This window comes from Pimephales promelas, chromosome 21, assembly GCF_988280905.1.
Source record: "Pimephales promelas chromosome 21, fPimPro1.hap1.1, whole genome shotgun sequence".
NCBI classification, from domain to species: Eukaryota; Metazoa; Chordata; class Actinopteri; order Cypriniformes; family Leuciscidae; genus Pimephales; species Pimephales promelas.
In genome coordinates this window covers 29,194,881-29,211,075 of record NC_142789.1, presented here as the reverse complement: position 1 = coordinate 29,211,075, position 16,195 = coordinate 29,194,881, and positions in this window count along the sequence as shown.

Sequence of the window (16,195 nt, the reverse complement as noted above, 5' to 3'; positions counted from 1 at the left end):
TGTACAATAATTGTTCATGTTAACTAAAGTAGTTACATGTTAACTATAATTATAAAATGTAATATTTCATTTTATTCTTCCATCCAACATCCACACTGCTCAAATGGACTCACATAGCTGACATAAACGTAGTTTTAAGGTGAGTTTGTGGCAAGTCCGTTGACGTTGTTACTAGGGTTGGGTATCGTTTGAATTTGAACGATTCTGATTCCGATTGCGATTCCTTGTTCCGATTCCGGTTCCTAACGATTCTCGATTACGATTCTTTTAAGAGGCAGGGTCAAAAAAGTTTAGCCAACCTTGCTAACCAACGGCCTTTCTGAAGGAAATACTCCTTCTGTAAAAATACTCCTTTTGTCACAAATTTTGCATTTTGCCGAGATTTCGTTATTTTTAGAAAAGTGAAGCCACACTTTGGATCGCCGACGTAAGCTACTCATGTTCGACTCGCGTGGTTATGCCAACACTTCCGGTAGACGCTTCTTCGTTGGTGTTGTTCAGCGGTTTCTTCTTCCGCTCGGCGGACTGTGAATATCGAAACTAGGAATCGAAATTTTAACTTTTGAACGATTCCGGGAAAAACGAAAAGTTAGTCTCGGTTCCAATCGATACTCGATTCTCGATACCCAACCCTAGTTGTAACTGATGATTAGCAGTGAAACTCCCTGAGGACATGACGGACAGGTGTGTGAACGCCGATAAAGAGGACACACTTCTATTGTTCCCTAAGGATCATTGAGAGCTGAGTGTGGGAAAACCCCAGTAGCTGCTGCTCTCAGTGCTTTTGTATACACACAATGAGCTGCCGAATGAGTTCATGTACACATGCAGAAGCCTATGAAAGCATATATAAGGTAGGACGCATCTGGTCAAGGCAGTCAAGCTATATAATGCGATGCTTTGGTGAAATATATATAAGAAAACGTGAAAGCTAATGATCTGAATTTTAACTTTATTTAGTTCTCTGACCTAGTTTTTCATCATCCAGTCGGGCCGTTTGCTTCCAGATGGTTGGTGACGTCAGGAAGAACAGAGTCTTCAGCGGCACTAATGCTTCATTCAGGACTCGGGATGCTTTTGTGTCCATTGATGTGAAGACAGAGAGTCAGTGTGGGAACCTCACATGAGATCTACTCACACTGACACACACACACACACACACACACACATCTGCTTCATCATCAGGCTGTGATGTCACTGCAGCAATCTCATAAATCAGGACATGAAATATCTGTGGAAAATGTTGAACTTTATGCACATAAATCCATGTGTATCTAATAAAGCGGCAACAACTGGAAACTAGAAAGCATTTAAACATCAGTTTAGTTTTTATGTATTTCATTATTCAGTATTTTTCTTATTAGTCTTTTCTCTTTCTGTTTTTATTAAGTTGAAACTTTATTCTTAAATTGTACCGCAATTTAGTTTATATTCGGTTGTTTTTTTAATAAAGCGTGATTTGACTTGATCTAGTAATACAGTTTTATATATTTGATTGATATTAAACGTAGGAATGTGAATCAGACGGCGTGTGCAGGAATGATGCGATGTGGAACGAGTCCCTGACGCCACGTGTTTCTAATGATGAGCGTGTGTAACTTCAGATCATCAGATCTCCACAGGTCAGCACTTTCCCAGATTCTCCCCTGAGACACAATAGAGGATCATTGAGCATGTGGCGGCCCACATCCCTCATTGTCTGCTTGAGCTCTTCCATTGGCTCCAAACTGTGAGAAAGTCCAACAAGCTCAAGCCTCACACATTCATATGGAGATTTGTGAGTATAAATAGAGGATCTGCAGCCGCTGTGAATCAGACTCGCTCTGCACAGAGATCCAGACATGACACCTACAATCATCTCAAAGGAGCATCTCCCTCTCAACAACAAGGTACATCACATGATCCTCCTTCCAGCAACATTACATCGCACTCTTCTCCATCACTGCTTATTCCAAGACACTTTCCTGACGCTTTTCTGTCTCCATCTGCAGCTGAGAAAGACAATCGTGGAGAAGATGTGCAGAGATGCTCTCATCTCATCATGGCTCCAGAGTTCCTGATTCCCAGCCGGAGAAAGCACAAATCCTGGAGACGATGAGATGAAAAAAACACTCCTCAGCAAAGACGTTGATTTATCCTGCAGCGCCCTCTGAAGGAACGCAAACGTGGACGCCAAGTCTACATTAGACACCGAGGATGTGGGCCACGTTTTGGTCCTTTCTGTCAGATTTTATCATTCACATCTGTGTTAGATGTCATTAACTATATTATTTCCGTCACTGGAAATGTATTGTGTATTGTTGAATACATTACAGTAATATACACCTTCTATGAAGGCAAATTACATGTTCACCTTGATATGCGAAATCTTTGCTTAATGTGAAGTACAAGTCTGGTTTTGAATATTTTATCAGTATGATAAACGCTCTGTTGTCCTCATAGGACATTTGATCATATAGAATCACATTTAAAGGTGGTTCAGTGTTCATTAAAATGCGATTAACTCACTTCTATGAGTGTGACACCTGTGGATGCACATGTCCTGATGTATTTTCCTTTACTGGAATATCTTAATTGTTGAGTATCTTGACGTTTAAGCTGTTATGCTTTAGGATGACCCCTCATGTGGAGGAATTTTAATAATGATTTGTGGTAAATTATTTGTCACATGACTTTTGTAAAGTTTATTAATATTTGATGTGTTCCAATATGCGTTTAATGTGTTTTGGAGATGTCTTCATGCAAATGATGTGATATGGTATCACCTTATTTATTTGCATTAATGATGACAACACAAAATAAATATAAAAAAGTCAAATGTACTTTCTGCTGTGGCATTTTGTTTTGTCGTGGTGGAATTCAGTTTTCTTTTTTTAAAGTGGAATTATATTGAGGAAAGAAAGCCTCAGATTTTATTAGATTGATTTCTCTTATAATGTTGATATATCTTAATCAATAAGTCTTATACAAGCTAAATGATAAACATCATCTAAAAGAAAGAATCGTCTAAAAAAAGGGTACAAAAGCTGTCACTGGGGCTGTACCTTTTCAAAAGTACCTAAAGGGTGCATATCGGTACCTTAATGGTACATATTAGCACCTAAAATGCCCATATTAGCACCTAAAATGTATATATTAGCACATAAATTTCCATATTAGCACCAAAAATGTCCATATTAGCACCTAAAATGTACATATTAGCACCTAAATGTCCATATTAGCTCCTGAATTGTACATATTAGCACCTAATGTCCGTTTTAGCACCTAAATGTCCATATTAGCACCTACAATGTCCATATTAGCACCGAAAATGTACATATTAGCACCTAAATTTCCATATTAGCACCAAAAATTTACATATTAGCAGCTAAAAAAATGCCCATATTAGCACCTAAAATTTACATTTTAGCACATATGTCCATATTAGCACCTAAAATGTCCATATTAGCACCTGAAATTTCCATATTAGCACCTAAAATGTACATATTAGCACCTAAAATGTACATATTAGCACCTAAAATGTACATATTAGCACCTAAAATTTACACATTAACACCTAAAATGTACATATTAGCACCTGAAATGTCCATATTAGCACCTAAAATGTACATATTAGCACCTAAAATGTACATATTAGCACCTAAAATTTACACATTAACACCTAAAATGTACATATTAGCACCTGAAATGTCCATATTAGCACCTAAAATGTACATATTAGCACATAAAATGTACATATTAGTAGGCTACCTAAAATGGACAAAATTTTTCCCTTTTGAAAAGGTACAGCCCCAGTGATGGCTTTTGTACCTTTTTTTTCTTTTTTTTCCAATTCTGTACAGCATGAATTGAAAATCCTCAACCTACATTTTCAGATTATGCTTTTGTAAATATTCTCATCAAGATACCTTCTAAAATGTACATAATGTCAGGATAGATGCTGTAATTATTTTTAATTTAAATTAGATCCTACTGGGAAATTATGCAAATTAAGTCCTGAACATTTAATATTTTCATAGCAAACTACTCAAAGTGACTCAAATTTGAATAACAATAAATCGTTTTATGAAAGGAAACTGTAAACAAACTGATGTTTTAATTTCACATATTATTTTATCTTTAAAATATAAAAGGACAGAAAAGTATGTCAAGTATTTACGGCACTTTGCAACCTGTAATTGATTGATATTTCCTGTGTTAGGGAACAGTTTGATCAGGTTAGACAGTGAACGTTTGGAGACGTGTGTCTGCTGTGGGTTTCGGTGGGACACACGTCTATTGTTGAGTAATTGAATTGAGTGAATGAAGAGAGCGTGAGAGAGAGAACTCACTCAAAGACCATCAGAGACAATAGACCTCAACTAAGAGACCAGGGGTCAGAGGTCAGCATGAATAGATTGCACTACAACGTTGCACTAAATAATCTCTATATATATTAATATTAGACATTTTAAAATAAAAAGGACTAAATCAAATGCTTTATTTTAAGAAATTAGTCGTCAGACTTGTGAAAATGTATGCTCATTATGACAAGAATTGAGCAGCAGAGGCGTGAGAAAGCTTGTAGGGAATCTGTCCTGCATTAAGACTCATTATCATGTGAATAGACACACTTCTATTGTTGTGTTTGTGTCTCAGTGTGAGAAACTCTGGAGAACAGAGTCACAGTTCTAGTGTCATCAGCATCCTAAACCCAAACACAACCTCAATATTTGACACACACAAGAGAGTCGACGACACACTTATGGGTATTTTTATTTATTTATTAGAATGCAGATTACAAACATACAATCATAACAGTTCATAAACAGAAATTATACAGCAAAAAAATAAATAAATAAATAAACATCAGAATAAAATTAATTTAAATAAAAAATAAATAAATAAAAATACAGTACATAGCTTAAATAGACAGACTTACAAACTAACTATATTCCTAGATTTTCACTTAAATATTTTAGAGTATAATTCAGTTGCTGATATCGCTTTCTTATTTTTAACCCTTATCCGAGACTCAAAATATATGTCAGTTTCCATTTGAAAAAATTTAAAACATGGCTTTGCTTTAGAGAATTTCGCTTTGTGAATATGGAATTTGCCGAGTAAAATAAAAAGGTTTACAATATTACACAAACTACTACTCTACAATCAAAATATGTAATAATCTGTTTCCCTTCAATTGTTATTGTATTCTTTGTTTTGAAAGACAAGTAACTTTCAACATTTTTCCAAAATGTAATGCAGAATGAACAACCATAAAAGAGATGAGGTAACGATTCTTCTTCTGTCATGCAAAAACTACAAAGATTTTCGACAGGTTTAAATTTAGAAATAAGCAAGTTTGTGGGATATATATTGTGTAATATTTTCAGATGTAATTCCCTAACTTTGTTTGAGATACAAAATCTAAAAGGAACAACACTTATGGGTATTTACACACATGCATGAGGATTTACATGATGTCACTCATGATGTCATCAGCAGTGTGACCAGAATCAGCAATATCACTATTTATTCTCCTTTACGCATCATTAACTTTTGCAATGACTAAGCTTTTGCATCAGGGACTTTTGTCATCTAAGCGCAAACATCTCTCACAAACGCAACTACAATATTATTTGATTATTTGCAAATTCCATTTTAAATGTATATGAAGGAAATTGCATGTTTGCAATAGAATAATAGTGCAGAGAAGGTGTGTGATGACTCCTGACGGGTTTCCTCCAGATGGTTGGTGACGTCAGGAAGAACAGAGTCTTCAGCGGCACTAATGCTTCATTCAGGACTCGGGATGCTTTTGTGCTCCATTGATGTGAAGACAGAGAGTCAGTGTGGGAACCTCACATGAGATCTACTCACACTGACCAGCACACACACACACACACACACATCTGGAGGCCTGGAGTCTTAGACAATAGAGACAATGACGTCTGAATTCCACAACTCTAAAGCTTTAGATACAAACGCATTTATCTACACTCTCAGAAAAAAATGTACAAAAGCTGTCACTGGGGCTGTACCTTTTCAAAAGGTACACTTTTGTATCCAAAGGCTACATATTGGTACCTTAGTGGTACATATTAGCACCTGAAATGTACATATTAGCTCATGAAATGGACATATTAGCACCTAAAATGTACATATTATCACCTAAAATGTGCATATTAACACCTAAAATTGACATATTACCACCTAAAATGTACATATTAGCTCATGAAATGGACATATTAGCACCTAAAATGTACATATTATCACCTAAAATTGACATATTAGCACCTAAAATGTACATATTAACACCTAAAATTGACATATTGGCTCATGAAATGGACATATTAGCACATAAAATGTACATATTAACACTTAAAATATACATATTAGGACCTTAAATGTACATATTAGCACCTAAAATGGACAAAAGTTTACCTTTTAAAAAGGTACAGCCCCAGTGACAGCTTTTGTACCTTTTTTTCTGAGAGTGCATACTAAAACACACATTTCTTTTCACTGCAGTTTGTATATAAATATTAAGAGCACTGTTTATTGTCAGTGTAAGTGCAACACACATATGGGCAACTAAAACAAGATCACCATAAATAAACGAATAAACACATTATGTATATATATATATATAGCTCCTCCACATGTGTGTACATCAGATCTCCACAGGTCAGCACTTTCCCAGATTCTCCCCTGAGACACAATAGAGGATCATTGAGCATGTGGCGGCCCACATCCCTCATTGTCTGCTTGAGCTCTTCCATTGGCTCCAAACTGTGAGAAAGTCCAACAAGCTCAAGCCTCACACATTCATATGGAGATTTGTGAGTATAAATAGAGGATCTGCAGCCGCTGTGAATCAGACTCGCTCTGCACAGAGATCCAGACATGACACCTACAATCATCTCAAAGGAGCATCTCCCTCTCAACAACAAGGTACATCACATGATCCTCCTTCCAGCAACATTACATCGCACTCTTCTCCATCACTGCTTATTCCAAGACACTTTCCTGACGCTTTTCTGTCTCCATCTGCAGCTGAGAAAGACAATCGTGAAGAAGATGTGCAGAGATGCTCTCATCTCATCATGGCTCCAGAGGTCCTGATTCCCAGCCGGAGAAAGCACAAATCCTGGAGACGATTCCAGTTCACATGCTGTCAATCAAGGCTTCTCCTGGTGTGTCCGTGAGATCCAGAGATGAGATGAAGACCGAAGCTCTTCCAGAAGTCAAAAAGTGCCTCGACCAGAACACCTTCAGCGAAGAGATGAAGCTCAACAAGAGCGCCACCTGGAGGCCGTGCTAGATCTTGAGCTCAACTCGGACCACATTGGTCATATTGTAAAGCTCTGCTGCTTGTTTTTAATTTTGTTTTGTTTTTACAACATATTGAATGTATCTTTATCTGGGCTTATAATAAGTTTCTAACATTTCTTTCAAAAGTGAAAGATTCTTCTCTAATCTGAACAACATGTTTGTTTGTTTTCTAAGTGTGGCCAATATTTGGACGCACTATTATGATTGTTGAGATTTATTTGAAACCCGTCTGGGCTTGTATTTGTGCAGTGTTTCTAAGGAAATAATAATCAGACTGTATCAGATCTGATGATAAAGATTGTGATCTTTCTATCTGTACCATGTACTGAACTGCCTTTTATAAGGGCATTTACTTTTTTTTAAGTAAATGTAAAAACCTTTTCACTGTGTAAGTGAAATCATGTTTCCTTCTGTGAAGGAATTATGAACTGAAAAGGCCATTGAATGTATTTCAATCAGTCTGTGGCGGAATAAAACAATCAAAAAAAAATCTCTGCTTTTGTCTATTCATTTTTCACTTTGTATGAATCACACACATTGTTATTTATTCCTGCGTGGGTTTATGTATTAGGCTGGATGCTCATGATGGCATTCTTGGGTTGTTTTTAATGTTAAAACGTGCTTTCACCGCATTTTTGTTCCTATAGAGGACATCATTAACTAATGAAAATGCCTTTGCAATTATTATTACTCTCAAACACGCAGGAATGTTTTAAAAGCCCTTTGGATATTCAGGTTTGGGAGGGAATGTGACATAAATGGCATTGAGTGATTTGATTCTGATGTGTAAAAGTCCTATATATATAATATATAATTTTAATATTTGTTTATTTTTCTCACAGAAAATTAAATGATTTTTAAACTGACTGATATTTTAAATGTACATTTATGTTGTTCTATCCATGCAAAGAGGACTTGGGTGTGTTTAAAGCTGCAGACTAAAAAGTCAATTTTGGATTTTTATTTAACCCAATTTTTCATGACTATATTGGGTTTTTAAACATTTGAGATGGTCAAAAACAATTTCTTCTTTCAGAGTCCCAAAATATTGAGATTTATTGAGGTTTTTTGGGATGCTAATGACACTGAGCTGTGATTCTGGGTACCAGAGCTTTCCCACACTGAACAATAGACATGTGCCTATTCAGATGCTAATGGCCGCTTGATCCTATAATAAAAATTCCCTCGGGAGACTGTTGAATGCTTGTCATCTAATGACAAGATAAACCCCCTTTGACTACAGGTTAACGTATGTGACGTATATGCGTGCACTGAATCACGGTTGTGGATCTTCAGGTGACATTAATGCAACTTAAACACTTAAAGGGAAGTTAAATGCTGTGTTTACGGGATTTACCACCAAAAATTTGTTCTAGGATTGTTTACTCACATTATGAACAAGGTAAAACATTATTTCTGAATGTTCTCTGAATGTTAAATGTTATTTATTTATTTATTTATTTATAAAATTTGCAAACAATAGAATTGTGAACATTAAGGGAACATTCCATTCCAGCAACTTTGTTACTTTTGAGTGTTCTCTGAACATTCCGAAACAAGTAGTAACATTTAAAAATGTTAGATGAACGTCAAGCTAAAACATTTTTGAAAAAAAAAAATAGGAAAAATAATGAATATATATACAGTATATATATATATATATATATTAGGCCTGTGCAAAGATTAATGTGATTAATCACATCCAAAATAAAAGTTTGTATTTACATATTATATTTGTGTGTGCTGTGTATAATTATTTTGTATATATAAATACACACATGCATGTATACATTTAAGAAAATGTGTTATTCATTTATAAAATATTTATATAAAATATAGATTATGTATTTATACATACAATATTTACGTGCAAATAATTCTTAAATCTATACACGCATGTGTATGTATTTATATATATAAAATAATTATACACAGCACACACACATATATTATGTAAACACAAACTTTTATTTTAGATACAATTAATCTCAATTAGTCTTTGCACAGCCCTAATATATATACTAAAATATCTTTCATATTACATATTATCTTATCTAATACATAATATTACATCTAATACATCATATTACATAATATCTTTCATATTACAAAATATACATTTTACATTTTTTTTTTGCAAAAACAAACATGTGCATCTTTCCTAAAGGCTCTTATTTGTTTATTATCGTTAATAATCAGTGTTAAATATTATTATCAAAGCTCTTTTCCCATTCTTTTTAGTAATGTCAGTATTCTGTGCGTGTGCGTAAAAGTTGGAGGAATAGTGCCGCATGATGGCATGATAAAAGTTTCATATGAGGTCACTCCCTTGACCTCTGACCCCTTGCTCTCTTATTGAGATCTATTGTCTCTCTGAGGGTTTGTTTTTAACAGCCTGTTCATTCTCTCAATTCAATTAAACAACAATAGATGTTTGTCCGCATTCATATGCACTTTAAGCTTTTAAATAAGTGCTGCTTCATTCAGTATATTTATCAAGCATTAGTAAAAGTATTAATACACTGATATTTTGCAGTCTAATGCAATGCCATTCAGGTATTTAGTTTGACTCCAGTCTTTAAACACTTCGAGACATCTTAAAATAAATGAAAACACATACAGTAGTTGAGTTGAGCTCAGTTTATTTTTCTTTACGTATGGAAAATATAATACACTGGACTTTCACTAATGAAAGCATTTATTTTCAAACAAGCCTCTTCAGAAGCACAAATGTCAGTAATAATGTGAACATAACACATTATATCAGATTTACAATAACGTAAATACAGTTAACATATACAGCAGTATATAGAGTGTACATGTATAGATGAAAATCTATATAAACGATATTCATTAACCCTCATGGAGGGATTGCGCATTCTTTTCAGAATTACAAAAATGAAATTTAATTTCTTAAAACTCCTCATTGAGGACAACAATATACTGATAGAGGTTTATCAATAATGATCAGGAAAGGCTTTTTGCTAGTTGCAAAAATGAATAGTGTTTCAACATGAAGCCAAAATAAAGCTGATTTGACTTTATAGTCACACAATACATCACCTCAAAGGTGAAAATTATACCCACAGGATATGGAAAATGCAGTTTAATGCACTGTTATACTAATTATTAGTGGTATCGATGTATTTTACAATACAAGATATTTTCTCAAAAAGAGAAAAGAGAAGTCTTCATAGAAGATCGAATCATAGAATCATCATTAATGTCTAATATAGACGTCAGTATATGTTCCCGTCAGGATCTCTTGAGTCTTCATAGAAGATCGAATCATCAGAGCACTTTGCAGTACAAATATCTCTTCCAAACTGGAACTCATGAAACAGTTTTTCTCCAAAAGAGAAGCTGAAACGACACAGTCCGCTGAGTCTAGTGTAGATGTTCAGTGCTGGTCGCTGTGAGATCTAGCACGGCCTCCAGGTGGCGCTCTTGTTGAGCTTCATCTCTTCGCTGAAGGTGTTCTGGTCGAGACACTTTTTGACTTCTGGAAGAGCTTCGGTCTTCATCTCATCTCTGGATCTCACGGACACACCAGGAGAAGCCTTGATTGACAGCATGTGAACTGGAATCGTCTCCAGGATTTGTGCTTTCTCCGGCTGGGAATCAGGAACTCTGGAGCCATGATGAGATGAGAGCATCTCTGCACATCTTCTCCACGATTGTCTTTCTCAGCTGCAGATGGAGACAGAAAAGCGTCAGGAAAGTGTCTTGGAATAAGCAGTGATGGAGAAGAGTGCGATGTAATGTTGCTGGAAGGAGGATCATGTGATGTACCTTGTTGTTGAGAGGGAGATGCTCCTTTGAGATGATTGTAGGTGTCATGTCTGGATCTCTGTGCAGAGCGAGTCTGATTCACAGCGGCTGCAGATCCTCTATTTATACTCACAAATCTCCATATGAATGTGTGAGGCTTGAGCTTGTTGGACTTTCTCACAGTTTGGAGCCAATGGAAGAGCTCAAGCAGACAATGAGGGATGTGGGCCGCCACATGCTCAATAGCCGCGTTTCCACTGCCGGGCCAGGGCCGGGCCGTGCTAGTGCGTGCCAGGGCCAGTCGCGTTTCCACTGTCACTTCCGGGGCTTGATCGGGGCTTCCTCAGGGCCAACGGCCAGGATTTCTGGCCCGTCGAATACCTTGGGCCAGAGGGGGCCAGCTCGGGCTAGAGGCGTGTTCAAGGTAAAGGCGGAGTTATGGAAGGTTATGATCTGAAGCAAGATGCACAGGGGTGTCCATGTTTAACCGATTAACCGTTTAAAATTGCATAACATTTTAATTTGAACTGTAGGCCTATGCCAAAATCTGCGCAAAAATATATAGGCTACATATCGACGAATTTTCAGATATTTGTTTGATTTTTTTGCCCCTTAAACATTTAAAATATTTGACAAATTAATATGAAAAAAATATATATTTTACTGGTTTTCTGAGGCCAAATTAGAACCTGGAAATGATATTTTCCCCGCAGTGCTGAATGAGAAGAGCCATAACCACAGCCTACAGAAAGGGGATTTATGGGTGATTTAGGCTATAATAAATGTGTCTGATAATAAAATAAAATAAAATAACGATGCATTAATTGTTTATTAATAAACTATTGTTTTCTAAATGATTTTCGGCTAAAAACAATTCTCCATCTCCGGATGCACATTTAGAGAGAAATTAAGCAACAAAAACATAGAAGATATTGGCTTTCGATTCGAATTTGTTCGTTTTAAATTGGACATTTAAAGCTTTAATCTACAAAGGATATAACCTAAAGCTTTAAATGTCCAATTTAAAACGAACAAATTCGAATGCGGTGGCTGTTTCAGGTCTCGCGCTTCAGTTCACGGAAATCATGAAGCGCGCCTTGATTAATTGTTAAAGCACAACGTTTTCTTGTTATTGTGAGTTTACGCAAATAAATGTATTTGCGAATAATGTATTATTATTTTCTGTATGACCAGAAATTAAAGAGTATTTTAAGTTGTTTCCACTGAAAGAAATGCAACGAAACTGTTCACATGGGCGTCTCGCAGCCATCAGTGCGTGCTCCACACACACTGGATATGCGCTGATATTTGTCAAAAATATTTTGTTTATTTGTGCTCTGTTCCTTTTTTGGATAAAGGCGTCTTCTACATATGCAGCCTAATAAAATGTTACAATAATAATGATGATGGTTATTATTATTATTATTATTATTTGCAGACACGGAGTTTTTGTGAAATGGACGTTTTGCTTATTTTCAATTGGCAATTTCAGTTTGAAGGGTGATGGAAATGCGGCAACTGCTCCGTACTTGCTGCGTTTTATTTCTATAAATTAATTTCGTTTCAAATGGGGTCCAATCAGTTATTAAAGTTGTTAAAAATTAACTTTACTTTACCAAAAAATTAAAATTAACTCTGTATCTCGAGGTTGCGGCGCGCACACTATGCACCGAGTATTAACCGATGGGCCTCGGTTAACGGTTAATAAATAACTTGAAAACGTGCCCGCAGCCCTACTTGTTATATCGCGCAAAAAATCGCTGCTTAAAATGGAGAATCGCCTGTACTGGTCTCGGGACACTATTGGAGCCACCACGGCAGGTGAGTTAATATACGCTATCTTCCTAATTTAAAAAATAAATTAATTCATAATACCCGCTGAAATGGGTTGGGTTTTATGACGTTTGATCCAGAAAGGTGTGTTAGGGGTGGGGTCTGGGGCAGCGCTGTGGGGCTACTGGCCCGGCAGTGGAAACGCAAGCCCGGTGCTTGAGGCCCGAGGCCACTAGCTCGGCCCAGCTCGCTGTTAGCTCTGGCCCAGCCCTAGCCCGGCAGTGGAAACGCGGCTATTGATCCTCTATTGTGTCTCAGGGGAGAATCTGGGAAAGTGCTGACCTGTGGAGATCTGATGATCTGAAGTTACACACGCTCATCATTAGAAACACGTGGCGTCAGGGACTCGTTCCACATCGCATCATTCCTGCACACGGCGTCTGAATCACTGTGTAAAGCAGTGTTTGATTCACATTCCTACGTATTAATCAAATATATAAAACTGTATTACTAGATCAAGTCAAATCACGCTTTATTAAAAAACAACCGAATATAAACTAAATTGCGGTACAATTTAAGAATAAAGTTTCAACTTAATAAAAACAGAAAGAGAAAAGACTAATAAGAAAAATACTGAATAATGAAATACATAAAAACTAAACTGATGTTTAAATGCTTTCTAGTTTCCAGTTGTTGCAGCTTTATTAGACACACATGGATTTATGTGCATAAAGTTCAACATTTTCCACAGATATTTCATGTCCTGATTTATGAGATTGCTGCAGTGACGTCACAGCCTGATGATGAAGCAGATGTGTGTGTGTGTCAGTGTGAGTAGATCTCATGTGAGGTTCCCACACTGACTCTCTGTCTTCACATCAATGGACACAAAAGCATCCCGAGTCCTGAATGAAGCATTAGTGCCGCTGAAGACTCTGTTCTTCCTGACGTCACCAACCATCTGGAGGAAACCCGTCAGGAGTTATCACACACCTTCTCTGCACTATTATTCTATTGCAAACATGCAATTTCATTCTTATACATTTAAAATGGAATTTGCAAAAATATATCTATTATTTAGAATCAAAATAATATTGTAGTTGCGTTTGTGAGAGATGTTTGCGCTTAGATGACAAAAGTCCCTGATGCAAAAGCTTAGTCATTGTAAAAGTTCATGATGCGTAAAGGAGAATAAATAGTGCTATTGCTGATTCTGGTCACACTGCTGATGACATCATGAGTGACATCATGCAAATCCTCATGCATGTGTGTAAATACCCATGAGTGTGTCGACTCTGTTGAGGTTGTGTTTGGGTTTAGGATGCTGATGACACCATAACTGTGACTCTGTTCTCCAGAGTTTCTCACACTGAGAAACAAACACAACAATAGAAGTGTGTCTATTCACATGATAATGAGTCTTAATGCAGGACAGATTCCCTACAAGCTTTCTCACGCCTCTGCTGCTCAATTCTTGTTGAAAAAAAAATCATTAATTTTTTAATGAATTAGAAGCCTTTTTTTATCAAGTATAAAGTCAATAACTCTTTGTTCATTCATGTCATTAATAAACACATGCATCTTATTGGTGCTTTAACTTAAGCCCTACCAGTAAATTTAGTGAGAACAATGGTAGAATCTGCATGAGACAGAGTATATTTTTAAATCAGATGCATGAACATACAATGATGTGAATAAGTATGCTAAAGTTGCCTAAAAAGAGGAATAAAAAAAAATCATCTTTTGGAAATTGATCTTAATGCCTTAATTAGAAAAATGAGGAAAATCCAACCTTTAAGGACACCAATTTTCTTTGTGAATGAATAATGTTTCATAAATAAATAAATGTTCTTTCTTAAAAACACAGGGTGCATAAGTCAGGACACCCCTATGTTAAATTCCCATAGTCAGGCAGATTTTTATTTCATAGATCCAGGATAATATGCATCCTCCTGATAAAGTTCCCTTGGACTTTGGGATTAAAATATCCCCACATCATCACACACCCTTCACCATATCTAGAGAGATCGGCATGGGGTGCTTTCCATAAAATCATCTTTCAATGCAAATCAAACCAGCTATTAGGCGAAGTTGCGAACTGAAATAAAACCATGCCAATCTGTCCAAACCTATTCAGAACACTGTATGTGTATTTGATTTGTGGGCAAAATAAACCCCAATACAGAATGAACATGGTGCTCAGATCTATAAATACATGAACAGGAACTATTGATGCATAACAATATTCCAAATATATTAGTGAAGCTCTGAGGTCATTTCACAGATCCGACAGTTATAATGAAAATATCATGATTATGGGTTACATATAAAAAGAAGGCACATCCAAACTAACCAAATCACATTAGTTTTCACATTAAACATCACACCAGATGTTAAATCACTCAATTTATGAGGTCCAAACATCGAAAAGTAAATGAAATAATATCTATGTTAATAAATATTTCATAGAAATAGACATAACATGAAAATAAATAAAAGTTTATTTAGACACGCTGAGTATTAATACTCCAAACTCAAGTTTCATTTGAATTTGATTATGTTCATTTTCCCGTATTTGAGGCGTGGTTTACGAATGCCCGGCGCCGTTTATTGGGTGCTAAGAATGTCTATCAAATGCGCCTAACACAAGTATTATGTGCAGTTTAACATAGATGTTGAAGTTGTTATTTGCATTGGAAATTGTTTGCGCTTGTACTTCACAAGTTTAAAAAAATTAAACTAAATGACTAAAGTGTCTACAACTTTAATTGGGTAACGTTACGTGCACAGCTGAAAGTTATGCTAAGCGGTAGCTGTATATTGATATTTAAAAGCAACACAACTTAGTCAGTGGCACAATTTGATATTAATAAATACCACTTACCATAAGTTAAGTGGACTTCGTCGACGACGCTCATCCAGGCCTCGGGACTGCCGAACAGAAGTTGGTATCGACAATTCTTTATCGCATTTTCTTTCTCAGGACACAGCTGAGCGGCAGATATTCCAAGGTTGACTGCCTCCTGTACCTGGTCCTCCATTATAGGGCGATTAATGGCGAGACAACAAGTCTCGTGAAGTTTAACGCCAAAAGCTGCTCATTTTTCAAAATAAACATGCATTTTAAACTACTTAAAACAATATCTAAGGCTGCATCAAAAGGTAGCTTCGCGTCTGCTGCCATGTTGAAGATGTAAACAAACTGCTTCGGTGTGTCGCATAGATGTCGTCATCGTCTTGCTCCTCCCTCCCCGTTCTGTGATTGGTTCCCTAAATGAGGCGAAAATCTGGCCATGGTTTCCAGACTGACTTTCAGCGTGAATAAAATCGCGTTGCG